A 17,195-nucleotide genomic window follows, 5' to 3' on the forward strand; every position below is an offset into this window, starting at 1 on the left:
TGGTATGCACATTAGACATGACAAGCATCAGGGACTCCTCTACTTGTCACAGAGGGAGTACATTCATCAAGTCCTTGAGCGCTTCTGCATGCAGGACGTAAAGCCTATTGGCTGTCCATTGCCTTCTTATATGAAGGTATCACAAGCTGATTGTCAGCAGATAGATGAGCAGAGGACCGAGATAGCCAAGATTCCCTATGCATCCGCAGTGGGCAGTCTTATGTATGCCATGATAGCCACTCGTCTAGATATTGATGGTGTTGTGGCAAGCTATATGGCTACACCTGGCAAGAAGCATTGGAATGCCGTGAAGGGTATCATGAGGTACTTGAAGGGCACTGCAGATATGTGCATATGCTATGGTAGCCAGGATACAGGAGTCGTGGGGTACACTGACTCTGATTATGGAGGACATGCAAATAGTAGGAAGTCCACTTCCGGCTATGTATTTACCTATACTGGAGGTGTTATTTCTTGGATGTCCAGGGTGCAGAAATGCATGGCCCTTTCTACTACAAAGGCCGAGTATGTTGCAACCACTGAGGCTTGCAAGGAGGCCATTTGGTTGGGTCGTTTAGTTTTGCTGACCTTGGTATTTATGCTATCCCTACCTACACTACATTCGGATTCTATGAGTGCTATTCAGTTAGCCAAGAATCCGGTCTTCCATGCAAAGACGAAACACATTGAGGTGAGATATCACTTCATACGTGGGTCGTTGAGGACAAGTCTATTGATCTTGTCAAGATCTCGACTGACCAGAATCCTGCAGATCTGCTCACGAAAAGCCTCTCTACATAGCGCTTTGCCTTCCTTAGGAGGTTGATGGGCATGGGATGAGATGACGTCTTTCCTCATCCTGTTGTACATGTGCACATGTTGTACTGTCTTTTTTCTTTTTTCTTTTCACTCCTCACTAGGGCAGATTCGCCTTTAAGTGGGAGGTTGTTGGGGGTAAAGGCGCCTCTGCCTAGCCGCTCGTATATTACTACACTGACAGTCAGCGCCACTGCACACTGCAGGTGGCGGGCACCCGTCACCATCACTTTATTCTTTATTCTTTTAGTGGCATTTTAAATAAAGAAAGGCCCGGTCACACATTGTGACTGTTGGAGTTCCCATTTCTAGTCTCTCCCTTTCTTGCTCTTGCTCTCCTGCCATAGCTCTCGAGTTCAACCTTCGATCTATCGCTCCCTTTCAAGGTCTTCCCAAGTCTGCCCGAGCGGAAGTATCTGGCCTTTCCCACTTACGACCGACCTGAAGTCAAGGTTTCTTTCCTATCAACAAAGTCTCTAGAAAGTAGCTAGTGTCGAGCTCCACATGAACCACTTTGCGTAGGAAAAACAGAATCAAAGCGGATTTTCGCTACACTTGGGTCATGGAGAATGGGAAATGAGAGGGATGCGAAGCTCAACCTCTCTGCCCATAAGCCATAGTCCCATTTTGCTCCCCTAAAACAGCATAAATCGAGATTCTAACTCTACCGACGCTAGGTCTTCACAGTTTTGTTATCACGTCTTTTGAGAAAAGTTCCAAGCTAACCGGGACCACCCTTCCGTAGGCTGGACCCAAGTCACGTCCACCGCACTTTCCTCAGTTTGCTTAGTTATCTAATTACCTACCACATTATGTTTGACATGCAAAAGTAGCTTCCTTAATTAATCAATTTAAACACAGGTTCCTTCACGTAACTTAGGCAAACACACAAAAACAATGTCAAGCAAGTTTCTTTTTCAAATATCTAATCTTTATTTATCATAGTCCCGAAATACATCAAGTATCATGCCCAAAGGCTATCCCAGCAATCAACAGGATTGCTGCTCCAAGTTTCGCCCATAGACTAGTACACGGGCCTTGAGATCCCATCTTGAGTCACATCGGCCTCTTGTGCGGGATCCGAAGGCAAGGAACTTACAGCCAGAGCCTCCCCTGGCACCCAAGCGTCCTCCCGCTCCAAGCAGCACCCACAAAGAGACCTCTCACAATGGGTTCGGTCCATATACCCAGCGTGGCTAACAACCCCCTTGGACAGTCGAAGGTGACTGAACCTGCCTCTCCCTCTAGGATTTTAACCTGAAGCGTTAAGTGTTTTGCCTTAAATTAGTTCCTTGAGCAAAGAAGTTCAAATAATGTACCTAGGTGTACAATCACGATCATTTCAAAGGTCGTTTGTATAACCAACTAAGGTGTGATTCCTTCTTCCCGAATACTCCTAGCATTTGGTCCTGGATCGTTCACGACTTGGCGAAATTCCAAGGGCTTGGCAAGCTAGGTTGCTTATTTTTCCCTTTTCCTTCGGGTTAGGGTTTGTACCCTACTGACCCTAATTATCCTTACCTTAGGTCTCCTTGCAAGATAGATCATGGACAACCCCTTTGTCCTTGGTTGGTCAACTTGCCGATTATCTCCTAGATCCCTTGAAGTACCTATGTACATTTATCTTTGATCTTAATTGATCAAGATTGTCTATCCCCTTGACCATGGTTGGTCAAGATGGTTCTGTTTAGAACAGTTCCTACTCTGTCTTAAGTATAATCTTCTTAAGCCCTCTTAATAATGCTCATAGGCGCTTAAGCTTTTACCTATCCCTATTGAAGTAACCAAGGACTTTGACATGGAACTCATGGATCTCAATCCCATTTGGTAGATTACAAACAACGATGAATTTTCCCAACAACTTTAATGCACGCAATGTAATGCCATGCCTTCATTTCAATGCTCACAATTTTGATATAATCCATACGATATTTTATGCCACACATGCGAAGGTACTTTCTATGCATACAATCTTAACATTATCCTCTATGTAATTTTTTACATGATCTATAACCTTCTTGAATGATCTGATCTTTATAACTTAAAGTAATTATTGTATGAGTCTAGCTGCGCTTTAATCTTTTCTGCAGCTTGTTACATGTACCTTAGAATCCTTCTTGCGATACGAAGATGCACTTTTGTTTCTTTCAATGTCCTCTGAAATGCATTTTAAGCAAGAGTTTGTGTAAGGAGCAATGCACTTTATGCAGGAATTCATGCAATACATTTTTGGTAATTTATGATGCAATTATCTAATTCAATTTCACCTATTACGATGTCATCTTACAACAGAAATTATCTTGTTCGTTACATACATCACAACTAAGTTCATACCTAAGAAATTATCAAACGTGCAATTAATGTGATGCATGTGAATATGATTTTTCACCGTGATAATTATAACCTATGATTTCATAATAGAGCAACCTGGGTTTGGAGTGATGTCTTGATTCTAGTGGTATTGATGCCTGATGAACCGTTCGCGGTTGCAGAGCCACCTTGTTTCGAACCTCCATCCACACTTGCAGGGTTTCCAGCCATCTTTGTGGAACTATGCTTCGGGGCCATACTCGAAGACGCGTGTACGAGTGATAGGGTTCTCGCACTCTCCTATGCAAAATTCTCGCCGCCTCTCCTTGAGTGGAGAAAAGATAATGAAGGGGAGTGTATTTTCAAAAATTCTTATTCTGCTTCTTCTCCTTCTCTCTCTCCCTCTTCTTCTTCTTCTCTCTTCTTCTTCTTCACTTCTTCTCCTCTCACTCTCTCTCCGTCTTCTTTTCTCACTTCTTCTTCTCTCTTCTTCTTCTTCTTCTTCACTTCTTCTCCTCTCCTCTCTCTCTCTTCTTTTCTTCTTCTTCTTCTTCTTCTTCTTCTTCTTTCTCTCTCTCTCTCTCTCTCTCTCTCTCTCTCTCTCTCTCTCTCTCTCTCTCTCTCTCTCTCTCTCTCTCTCTCTCTCTCTCTCTCTCTCTCTCTCTCTCTCTCTCTCTCTCTCTCTCTCTCTCTCTCTCTCTCTCTCTCTCCTTTCTCTTCCTCCTTGTCAGAGCAGCAGGGTGGTGTTTTGGGAGGGGGGGGGGAGGGGGGGGGGGCGCTGTCTTCCAGCCCCACGATGGGCTCCCTTTTATAGAGGGGGAGGAGGGCTTCACAAGGGGAGGGGAGACGGCCATTAACGGCAACCACCCTCCACCTAGGGGCCTACATGCCCCCCTTCTCACTCCTTACTCCCTCTCTCTCTCTCTCCCCGCCATGCAGTCGGCAGGGGGAGAGAGGGAGAGAGTAAAAAAATTTGTATTAAAATTAAAAAAATTTAAGAGGGGTTCTCATGGGGGGAGGCACAGGGGGGGCACAGGGGATATTACAACATACCATATGCAACATGCCTTATTCTCTTGAGTCCACTTCACAATGGAAGGTTTCGGTCATATTCCACTAAGATCAACTTGAATCAAGGTTCTAAGAGTAGATTATCATCACATATGGGTTTACCTAGCATCAACTATGAGCCACTATATTTTTGTATGTCAACTCATAATGAAGCAAATCGATGCTTCACTTGGTTCATAATGAGTGAGAAACAAGGGGGAGCAATTTGTGTTGACCCCTCTACCCATAGGGCATAGTCTCGACTCTGCTTCCCTTAAACTGCATTGATCAAGATCTATACAATGCACTAGGTTGTCAAGCATTCATCCTTTTTCTAATTCTAGTGCCTTGAAGGAAAACTCTTCGCTTACCGAGACCATCCATTCATACAATGGACCCATCTGGGGTTCTATCCTCCCACTTTACTTGATGATGTGTTCAATTGCCTACCATGCTTATGTTTCAACATGTACAAGTAGCTTCCTTAATTAACCTTTTAGGGCACTACATTCTTTCACGTAAATTAATCCACAACATAAAGATAGTATCAAACGTCCTTTTGAAAATAGTTACAAAACAAGAATATTTATCCACATATTCTCCAAGAGGCAATGCCAACCTAGCAATCCATCCCCTAATCTAAGACTTGTGTCTAAATATTATGGAAAATATCCAAAAATCTACCCTTATCTAGTATCAAGGCCTTCTAAGAAATCCATCTTGGGCTCATGGGGGTTAGGCAAGTCCTTGACACACCCAAGAATTTACAGCTAGAGCCCCCTTGGCACCCTTGACATCTCCTAGCCTAACAACCTCCCTATGGAGAGAGCTCTCGCATCTCGGGCTAGTTCTAGCCTCCAAAGCAATCAAACTAGCCCCTTGGTAAAGGGCTCTCACCATTAACCTTAGCAGAGGTTTAGTGCGTAACCAAAAATCCACCCATGGGGGCACAACAACTTTTGTCTAAATACACACCTAAGGCAACCAACCTATTATCAACAACTAGCAAAATATTTCTTTTTCATAATATCAACCAAATAATTACTTGGATTATTCCATAAGAGTCAACCAATTTATCTTAGCTAGATATACCATCTCTTTCCCAAAAAAATCAACCTTTTCCTTAAAATATAAATTTGGCAAACCAAAACAATGTCCTTTAAGTACTTCACAAAGAAGATGAATAACTTAATCTTCCTTAAAGTGTGATCTCAAAGTGATAATTGCCACTCTCCCTAGTGTTCCTCATTGAGGTAAATTTCTAAAGTCAAACCATTTACTTAGGTAGAGCCTTTGCTTTTAGATCACTTATTCTTCTAACCGTTTAAGAAGTCAAACTTGATAGGAGCACCTAAGATTGTGTTACGACCAAGAAATTATCCTATTTATAGTGGATGCTTTGGATTCAAAGTGTTTCTCTAGATTGACTCAATCATCTTTCAAAGGTTCAATCCTTGGCCATCGGCTCTCTCTCTCTCTCTCTCTCTCTCTCTCTCTCTCTCTCTCTCTCTCTCTCCCTCTCCCTCTCCCTCTCCCTCTCCCTCTCCCTCTCCCTCTCCCTCTCCCTCTCCCTCTCCCTCTCCCTCTCGCTCTCTCTCTCTCTCTCTCTCTCTCTCTCTCTCTCTCTCTCTCTCTCTCTCTCTCTCTCTCTCTCTCTCTCTCTCTCTCTCTCTCTCTCTCTCTCTCTCTCTCTCTCTCTCTCTCTCTCTCTCTAGATGACAAGGATGCCCATGTGAGGCTACATGGTGGGGAGGAGATTGAGGTATGCATAGTAAACTAGGGGAGGATGGAGATGCAAATGATGACTGTATTGGTGGTCGATGCATGGGTGATGGTGATGACAAGAGGATGGAGATGGTGATGGGTCAGTTCAACAGCAACAACTAAGCCTTTTTTGATGTTTCAAAACTTTGATTGTCCTTTTTTCTTTTTAAACTCCCCCCCTCCCTAAGCCCTTATCACATGTGGGAGGGAGCAAAGATATCACAATCTTTCCATTTCAAGCTTGGAACAAAAGTACATGAATCAGTTGGAACTTTTCAAACCCTAATCTCAAAGTGGAAGCCTATAAGGCTATGCTTGAAGAAATAGACCAATAAGTGCAAGTCAATATCAACACCACCCAAGGTTGACAAAATTCCTACTTGGATTCTCAAACGCCTTTGAGAAGTACAAGAAGCTTAGTCTAAGATACTATGGATCCCATAAATGAATCAAAGCATCGGAAAATTTTCAAAATAGTATTATAAGCTCAAAGTACAAAGTGCAGTCCATGTAAGCTTACTCAAGCCTTACGTACTTATCCCTGATGGGTTTTTTTTTTGTGAGAGCATGATATGGATAACATTAAACTCAAATTGGCTTTTCCTGATAGGTTTTTTTGTTTGTGAAAGCATGGTATGGATAACATTAAACTCAAATTGGCTTTTCCTAATTTGGAGCAAAGCAGAAGTAATTCTTGGATTCATGATTCATGCACTCTTTTCCCTCTTTTTCTATACAAACACCCTCTATGTGCATGTTTCTTAATCCTTCATATCAGCCCGGATGTGGTCTCTACTATAGTCCCTAGAGGTGGAAAGAAGGATGTAACCCAGCACTTTGGATCCACTCCTCACAACAAGATCACCAATTTCCTCTGCTCCCTTATCCTCCATAATGGTGCATTGTTTCTTGATGTTTACTCTCCAATATCTCTCTCTTTTTTCATGTTACATTAAACTTTAATTTATTCACACACTATGAGCTCATGCCCACTTACTCTACATACTATTGCTATGTCAAGGCCATCATGATCGAGTGTACAAGTTTGTTTTGGCATTAGAAAAAATCGACATGCTACCAAAGACATGCTTATGTGAGAACAATGTTAGAATGGTGTATAGAGCTGGTACATTTACACATGTGAAAAAAAAGGTATCCAAAGGCTAGTTTCAATGGCCTCAAAGCTTTCTAGAGACAATGTGAAAAAACACATCAATAATAAACTTATGGTGGTTGAAATTGTGATGGAACACAAGGTGGTTGTGCAATTCAAAGCAACAATGGTTTTATGTCAATCCAAGGTAATGATAATTCCATGCAATGATGATTAGCTTAACAATGATAACTAGACTAGGGTAAATGGAGAGTTATAAGTGTTCTTTTATCAAAATTTGTTTTAATTCCTCAAGAGTAATAAGATATTCACTAAAAATAGGATTTATTTCCTAGAAATAGTTTGGATGAAAAAAGGCCCAAGAAAGTAAGAATCTAAATTTAAAGTACTTTGATTTTTAAGAAATGATCCAATGAGAAAAGTAAGGGTAGGCTCATTCAAATCATGTTCTATTTAATAAGAAGATATCAACTTCTACCCATGAAATAATTATTCTTAGTCATAAATGTGGTTAACTAACCTCAATCCATGCTCATGATAATTGGATGAGAAAGATGACATTATAGTATAGATCATTGATCCCCACACTGACAAGTCATGATATCTTGTGGGATGTCAAAATAACTCATCTTGTGGGATGAGGATTCCACACCTTGCAGGAGGGTGATAGATGTTTGCTTTTTTCTTAAAGACGTCTTGAGCACTTCGGGGTTGGAAGGTCCCATCCTAGACAGCATAGTTTTTAGCTACTCTTGTGGGAGTGATGGTTTCAGAATGAATTTTTTATTAGTGTATTATTGTTTTCCAAAATATTTGTTGTGCTAACAAAATACTTGAAAGGAAGTTGGCTTTATAGTACTCACAGTATGATTTGCTTAGGTAACTCAATAAAAACCTATCAAGGAAAATGGGCAATCTAAATCCTGACGATTGAGCTATAGTTGGGTGGACCCAATAAGTCAAGTAACTTTTCTACATTAAATAGAGTTGCCAAAACATGACCTCTTTCAATTGGATAGAAACTGACTTAACATTGTTTTAGGAAAACAAAGCATGGTTGAGTAATGGTCCTCATAACCATAAAATTTTTTAAAACAACTCTACTTACTATAAACAAGTGTGGTGTTAGCCCGCTCTCACCTTTGATTAGTTATGAAGTGGCCCTTGTTAGGAGGGTGTTAGACTACTATTAAGGCGACCATTTTTTAGTTCCCTTGTGAAGTAGAATTAGGACTCCCACACTGATCAACTAGGTTTGTCATTTCTTGAGGGAGGCTAGATGGTGATGTGCATGAATATTAGGGGTTTTGATTGTTGTGCTATATTATAGACACACTATATATGTATTGATTAATTGCTAAAATCTAGATACCTCTTTTAGGGTTTTAGACGAGACCCCTCATAGTCGATAGGGTGACTGTGCAAGGAAAGTAAACCAAATTATGTGTTTGTTGCTAGTGCGATGTGGGTGTGATCTAAGGGCATGAAGGGCATGCACCAAGGGTGTCATTGGAGGTTGGGATCACGTTAAGTATCGAACTGCCTGGTGATGAGGTTTGTCATTTCTTGAGGGAGGCTAGATGGTGATGTGCATGAATATTAGGGGTTTTGATTGTTGTGCTATATTATAGACACACTATATATGTATTGATTAATTGCTAAAATCTAGATACCTCTTTTAGGGTTTTAGACGAGACCCCTCATAGTCGATAGGGTGACTGTGCAAGGAAAGTAAACCAAATTATGTGTTTGTTGCTAGTGCGATGTGGGTGTGATCTAAGGGCATGAAGGGCATGCAGCAAGGGTGTCATTTGAGGTTGGGATCACGTTAAGTATCGAACTGCCTGGTGATGTGGCACCCGGTCACAGTCAACGATAATGGGAAGTCCTCCTTTTGGGCCGAACGTTACTACGTTGTTGCACGGAATTGAACCCACGCCTTCCAACTGTTAGACAAGCACCCTACCATCTCACCCGTGCGCATTAGTTGACGGTACAATATGAATTCATTAAATTTATATATTTAAAAAAGAGAATGTGACCCCTAAAAAGTGTAGGGTCACCGACACATGGCTTGTCTACGGGCAATAGCCTATAGCAGACCGACATATAACATGAGCCGACTACTTGAGACTGGTTGTTGTTCAGCAAAGGTAGATCCTTGTAAGGCTTGTTGGAGCTACTGACTTTAAATACGAAGCTATGTTGATGACAAGTAGAATCAGATGAAGTAGGCATAACAAGGGGGGTTGTGCTGATTGTAGAAGGAAGCTGTTGATGGAAACAGGTGGCGCTAAAATGGGTGTGTGACTCGTGATTGGTGTTGTTGAAGTTGCATTGTCTAATTGCGCATTGTAATTTGTGAAGCTATAATGGATTTGGACTCGAAATAGAGACTTGTCTGTGTGTATGTGTGTGTGTGCGCGTGCGAGAGAGATAGAGAGAGCTATTTACTGCTTGGAGCACCGAGACAGGACGCATGAAGAAGAGGAGTTGCACGCGTCTCTAGCTGTGGCGTAGAGCTAGTAGGGAGCGTGATGGATGATGAGTGTCTGATGAAACTGTCTTGGGAAGTGATGAGTTTGCACTGGTGTTTCTGGTACGCGAAGGAGAGTGATCGGGGCTTGATGATAGTAGTATGGCGAGGTGCTGAGCTGGAAATAACGAGTTGCAGGAGACTGTGCTGGTGTCGCCGAAGGCAAGTGGAGTGGCAGGCCGCAGGGGGTTGATAATGGTGGCGTGGCGATTGCATGTACGTCAACCTGACACCGCACTACACCATCTACTGTAATTACAATTTACGACGCATTGCTGGATGGACTGACGTGGAGCAGCAACAATGATTGCTTGGGGGCATTGGCTGCTTGTGCAACAACCATCATAAAAGAACTTTCTTGAGGTAGAGAGAGGCTCGGTTACACGTACGCTCGGACCGACGGTTCGGGGTGCAAAAAGAAGCGATGTTTACATGGACATGTAAGCAAACAATTGGTTTCGCATCGCCCCCATGACAGACACACAGACCTGATCCCCCGCCCAAGGACAGAACATGTGCCCAAGTCACAGGAGTCTTGAGCTCTTGACCCACTAGGTTAGAGTGTAGGGCTCTCCCCAATGGACCAGCCAGAACATGTGCCCAAGTCACAGGAGTCTTCAGCTCTTGACCCACTAGGTTGCAGTGTAGGGCTCTTCCCAATGGGCCAGCCATACCTTCTTGAGAACCAATTTGTCAAGAAAGACACGCACTATTTTGAGGGTGGGCGCGGGCTTTTTGTCCGATGTATAAAGCGTCTAGAGAATCCAGTGCGCAAATCGGATGTTGTATGCATACGTAGCGAGCATCGAAAGGTCCCCAAGAACAAAGAACCCTGCTTTAAGCTCACACTACAACAAAAAGGCCTCATAAACACACATTTAGATGCGATTTTTGAATATAGAGAAAATCTTACGGGCGCGTCTATCTGCCCGTCTATTTGCGCGTCTACCATTTCGCATCTATAATCGCATGTATCAACGAATTTACACGCAAAAATAGACGCGCATATACATGCGCATTAGACACGCTGGTAGACGCACTTTTACAAGCACTGGTAGACGCAAACGGAAAACAAAAAATCTCTTTTTTTTTAAAAAAAAAGATATTTAATTTCTTTTTTAAATTTGAATTATGAAGCGCGTGTAATTTGCACTATAGATGAGAGTATAAACGCGGATTATCGACAATTTAGACGCGCGGATAAACGCGCAAAATAGAACTGGAAAAAAAAAACCAGAGAGCATGTGGTTGCTCATGCTCTATGGTTTTTTTTTTCCCCTTCCCATATATCAAATTGTGCATTTGGGAAAAAGACAATGTATCTTACAGGCACGAGAATTGAAAATAAAAGTCAATGTATTCATTATAGATCAAAAACATTTACATGGGAAGTTTAAGTGCTTGCGACCTAAAGCGTGGCCGCAAGCAGTAGGCTCAAAGATGGATCGTACATATACAAGAAAAGAAGGCCTCATGAGGAGATATGGTGCTCCTCTACGAATCTGAAGAAGAAACATCTTCGCTATCCCCCTCCTCGCTATGTTCCACATCCAGGTTCGCCTACACATACAAAAGATCAAGGTTGCTTACATAGACATGGTGGAGAAAAAGTTATAATTAGCTATACTTTTAATAGGAAAGTAAGAAAAACATACCTCCTTTGGCTGTCGAATCCTCATGGCCCGGTTGTATTGGTCCTCGGTGATGAGACCCTCCTCATAGAAGTGAAGCCATGTGGCTGCGCGGTTATGGCCTCGATGGTAACCTATCTCTTTAGGAGTAGGTATCCTACCAACGATGGTAGTTTGCAAAACAATTATGATATATACAAACAATTACGAGTCACAATATATTAGAATAAAATATATAAAAAATTGAAAGAAATATAAATTTTAAAAAACTAGAAATCAAAATATACTTACAAACTCAGCCTCCCACGACTCTCTGCCGCCCAATCGGTAATGCGACGATCCCATGGTTTCCATTTGGATTTGTCGCGCCTCTGCATGCTGGCGACTCTTCACTTTCTCTACTGCTTTCTTCTTGGCTTTCTTCCACTCTATGCGGTGGCACATAGGTGGTTGGCTAGAGGCTCCACGCCCCTCCTCCTGCCTCCGCAGTGAGTCCCTGGCCCGTGTTATGAGGTGGGATCTTTTGTTGTGAAGCATATTCCTTACTTTTGTGCGTCCCCAATAATCCGAGAATCGCTGACCCTCAGGATTTGGGTACCTCTTATGGACTGCCCTCAACACCTCCTGCCACAAGCCGCTTTTCTGATTTTTGAAGACAATGAAACAATCTTTATACATCGCATGCACGATGCTCCTCATGTATGCCATTACATCCCTTCCTTCATCATCATGAAAGATGCCACCAGCATCTGTAACTCTATAGTACTGGCGTACAACCTTCTCTACGTGATCTACTGGTGAGGGTGATTGTTCGCCACCTCCTAGGCAACCCCCACACAAGCCTCATCCTCCCCCTCGACTCTCCCTCCTCCCTCTCTGTCAACTACCCTCTGCCTCGCTGGATGCACGAGCTTCTGCAGATGCACGTGCTTCTATAGATGCTTGTGCTTCAGCCGATGCACGTACAGGTACTACACGTGGAGTACCTGCATATGGAGTACCTGCATGTGGAGTTTGGGAAGTAGTGCCAGGCAAAGACGTCAGAGGCGTTCCAAACATGACACTGAACACCTCGTCCGCTGTGGGAGAGTGGCCAAGGTGTCTTGTCATCTCTCCCATGAAGTCTTCCCTACTAGGAAAACCTCCAAAAAATGCATTGACCCCCCCCGCCAAAGGAGGCCAATGTATCATTCATGCAATCCAAATCCGGGTCATTACTAGATGAACCAGGATACGACATCTACAAAAAAAACACAGGAAAAAGATAAATTTATTTGCATACAAAAAATCATATATTAACTACATTTTCAAAGAGCTTTCTTTAGACATTAAGCATAAAACTTAAGTGCTAATGCTTCTCATAAACAAGAAAACTGATAAACACAAACATGGGATTGGTCACATTCATCATTGCAAAAATATATTGTTTACTATCAGAACTGGGAGACCTGGCACGTGTATCCCCGCGTCTAAATTGCAGGTTAGACGCGCCTGCAGACGCGCTCCCAAAGTCAACCTTCTGTCCAGTGCGTCTATATTCGCATCTAAGATGCAACACAAACATGCTGTCAGACGCACATTCCACGTCAATGCACGTGTATCATCGCGTGTAGACTGCAGGTCAACCTTCTGTCCAGCGCGTGTAGACTGCAGAGCACACGCGCCAGCACACGTGTTGTAAGACACGCCCTCAGACGCTATGAGATGAAATATTTTTCACGTCTATATCTGCGTCTACACTGAAATATAGACGCGCTACTAGACGCGCTCGGTCGGCTGATTTTAGCCCGACGACCGCCATTGATGATTTACAAAATGAAATACATAATGGAATCACAAATCCTAAATACACAAACAGAGCACAAAGAGAAAGAGAGAAACAAAGAGAGAGAGAGAGAGAGAGAGAGAGAAACTCACCTTGGATGTTTGGTGTGGCGGGTGGTGGCGCTTCTTCCTTCTCCTTCTTCCTCTCCTTGGTAAGTTACCCTCCCTTGATACTTGCTTGCTTGCTTACTTGCTTGCTGCTTCTTCTTGTTCTCCTCTCTCTTGTTCTCTCTTTCTTCCTCTCCTTGGCTTTCATTTTTCCCTTCTTGTGTGTTTGAAATGAAAGAAGAGGTGAGTCATGAGGAGGTGAGGCATGAAGAGACTGCATGTCGGCTAAACTCAAGCTTCAGAACTGCAAAAAATGCAAGAAAGGAAAGGCACAATTTGAAAAGAAATGATTTAAGTATGGTTTGAATTTTGACGTGTGCGTCTATTTTTGCGTGTATATGCGTGTCTATTGTTCAGATAGACGCGAAGATAGACACGAATATAGACATGGAAATAGACGCTAATATAGATGCGTAGGTAAACGTGAATATAGACGCACATTTAGGCTTTATCATAATTTTTTGTTTTTAAGATAAGTTTTAATAATGAATTCTTATCATAAGTTTTAATATATTTATGATGATTTTTGTGTATTTAAAATTGAGATCTTAAGTAAACATATGAATGATAAATATTTTAATTTGATGTTATCATGAATTATTAGGTTTAATCATGTCGTCGTCATCACCTAGTGCGGTGCATGCTAATGAGTCAATGAGCACATCCTCAAGTGAGAATGAAACATTGTGTCTTCATAATCGAGATGCATAGCTACGACGAAAAATTAAATACATGTGTGATCGTTGTCGAGGGTGTATTTTTCGAGCACGTCGAATTGCAATGTCACACCTCAGCTTGTATGGAGAATGGGACCGAGAAAAATCACCAGTATTCATTTTTTTTTTTACCACTAAGATTGCTAGTCTATGTTACGGGAATTATATATCAACGTACATGAAACTCCCTTTTGTGGTTGAGCAGGATGCAGTGGCACATCCTCAGATGCTCCCTCCCGGGTGTCGAGAGGCTATAAAACGTCGACGCGAGGAGGCAGAGTCTTCAAGAAGAGTAGAGACTGACGACCATGATAGTAGCCCTCATGAAATGCCCCATCAAGTCGTAGAGGATGAGATTTTGGACAACATGGTACACCATCTATTTTCGCAACCGGTTCAGGGAGAAGGTCACTCTACGAAGCCAGATGATCCACTATATGTAGCATCATCTACTCCATTGTATGAAGATTGTACGTACTCTATTCTTCGTGCGTCCCTCGAGATACTTAACTTGCAAACAATTTATGGATGGAGTAATGTCAGTTTGGATGCGTTATTGAAGTAGGTATCAATTCAGTTTTAGTTTGAAATCAGACAGAAATATATGACGTTGGTGGTTTTTTAACTCACTTTTAAAAATATATGTAGGTTATTATCACAAATGCTTACAAAAGGAAACAAATTGCCAACTAAGAGAGAGCAAGCAAGACACATTACTTGACATCCCTCGGAGGCCTCGATTATGTCAAGATCCATGCATGTGTCAATGATTGTGTCTTATTTCGTGGGATTCATGAGTTCGCACGAGATTGTCCTGTTTGTGGCGAATCAAGATACGAAGTGGAGATGAAGTCAATGGATGTGCCTCGTAAGGTTTTGCGACATTTTCCGATTTTTCCACATATAAAAATTATATTCAAGTGTAAGTCTATTGGAAAGCTCATGTCATGGCATGCTAGTCATCGTTCAAGTGATGGAAAATGGAGGATCCCTGCAGACACACCAACATGGCAACATATAGATAATTTGTGGCCCGTTTTCAAAGAAGAGCCAAGAAATTTGAGATTTGGTTTAGGTATGGATGAAATCAATCCATTTGGCATCAAAAACACATCATACAGTGTATGGCCAGTGGTATTGGTGAACTATAATATTCCTCCATCCATGGCAATTAAAAAGGGACATGTAATGTTGTCCCTTCTGATTCCTGAAAAGCACAAGGTAAAAAATATGGACATTTACTTAGAGCCTTTGATTGAAGAGTTAGAAATGTTATGGGAAGGTATTGAGGTGCAAGATACAAGTGCATCTACATCCTCTAGAGATTTCACATTGAAGGCCATGTTGTTGTGGACCATGCACGATTTTCCAAGATAAGGAGAGTGTTCAGGTACATGTATATAACTCTATATTTGAAATTCAAGACTTGAATCAATTGCATTTTATTAATTCACTTGTTTTTTCAGGTTTAACCACGTCAGGATATCATGCATGTCCTATTTGCGGTCCCTCTCTAATTTCCTCTATGCGCATTTAAAGAAGGTTATCTACGACAATCATCATTGATTTCTTCCTATTGACCATCCCAAATATGTTCTCCCTACTAATGGAATGACTCCACAATCTCTAACCATTCGAGATTGAAAGGAGAGATGGATTAATGCCGACAGCCACCCTCCACTCGGCATGAGTCGGTAAGAAGTGTATTTCTCTCGATTGACTTTAAAGTATTTAGCATGATGAATTGTTTACATAATATATTGTTTGTTTATTAGGTTCTCTATATTTTTTCGTCTTCCATACTGGACTGAACTCAAGATCAATCACCTGTTGGACCCCATGCACATATTCAAAAATGTTGTATCTACATTATGGGATCACTTGATAGGGGCTCGTGATTCACTTAATGTAAGGGAGGATTTACGTAACATTGGTCGCATGAGACGAGCCTGGCCACGCATTGGACCCAGAGGAAAGATTGAGCTACCCCATGCACCTTGGATGTTGTCAAAGAACGAGGAAAAAATAGTGAAGGAACAAATATATAGCTTTCGAACACCCATAGGATGTATGAGATGTCTCAAGGGAGCCTTCATAAAGAAAAAGAAAAGGGGTGTGGAGCAACTATCTGGTTTGAAGTCTCACGATTGGCACAAAATGATTCAAGTAAGGGTATCTCTAACCATGAATATAGTAATTAGTGGAGTAAATATGTGTAAACTTTGGGGTACGATGACTTTTTTCTCAACTAATCATTTGATCTATGAATATTGTTTACATTCAGTTCGTACTTCCTACTAGCATATTCCATTGTGTATCCAAAGATGTACGTGATATCATTTACAAGATGGGAGAGCTTGTGAGGTGTGTATACATTGTATTTTTTCATTATATATCTTTGAATTTCTACACAAAAATAAACAATTTTTAAATACATCTTGACAGATACGTGAGCTCGAAGGAAATTGATCCAAACACATTGCAAGATGCTCGAGTATTATCTGTTGAGGTGGTTTGTTTGGTGGAGGAAATTTTTCCTCGATCCATTTTGACTACTCAATTACATTTACTCGTACATTTGATTGATGAGATCACACTTTGTGGGGCAGTTCATGTAAGGTGGATGTTTTTTCTTGAGCGCTTCATGAAAACCTTGAAAGATTTTGTGAGGCAAAAAGCACGGCCTGAGGGAAGCATGGCTGAGGGTTGGTTAGTGCAATCATCCCTTGTTTATATCTCTGAATATCTTGTTGAAGTGGATCCCTCTCAACCACGACTATGGAAAGATGATGAAGACTTGAGGATGACCTCTATAGTACCTCAAGGAAAAGGTATGAGTAAAGTGCTAACAAAAGAAGAACTTCGTAAGTTAAATAGTTTTTGTATGCTCAATAGTGATGTAATGAGCAAATGGGTGACACTATATAATGAAGCAAGGGCAAGAAGAAAAAGCAAAAGACAAGAATTTCGCACTAGATATGGACGTAATGTCTCATTTTCAGATCATCTAAATGCGCTCCCACGTCATATTGATATAGATTGGTTACATGAGGAAATGAAGAGAATGGAAAAAGAGGAGGAAATTAATATATCTCAAGAAGAGTGGGAATACGCACGAGGTTGCTTATCAAAGGTGAGACATACTATCAATTAATTTTTTTCTATAAGTTTTATTTTATATAAATAATTGACATGTTTGATCTTTTATCTTTTACTACTAGTGCACATTATTCAATGCACTTTGGTGTGAGGGTAAACATCTTCAAACTCAACGTATACATGAAAAGAGAAATACCCAAGATTGTGGTGTCCTTGCTCACTTCGAG

This window comes from Lygodium microphyllum, chromosome 14 (genome assembly GCF_053477565.2).
Source record: "Lygodium microphyllum isolate KBCC chromosome 14, Lygodium_microphyllum_v1.1.10, whole genome shotgun sequence".
Lineage (NCBI taxonomy): Eukaryota > Viridiplantae > Streptophyta > Polypodiopsida > Schizaeales > Lygodiaceae > Lygodium > Lygodium microphyllum.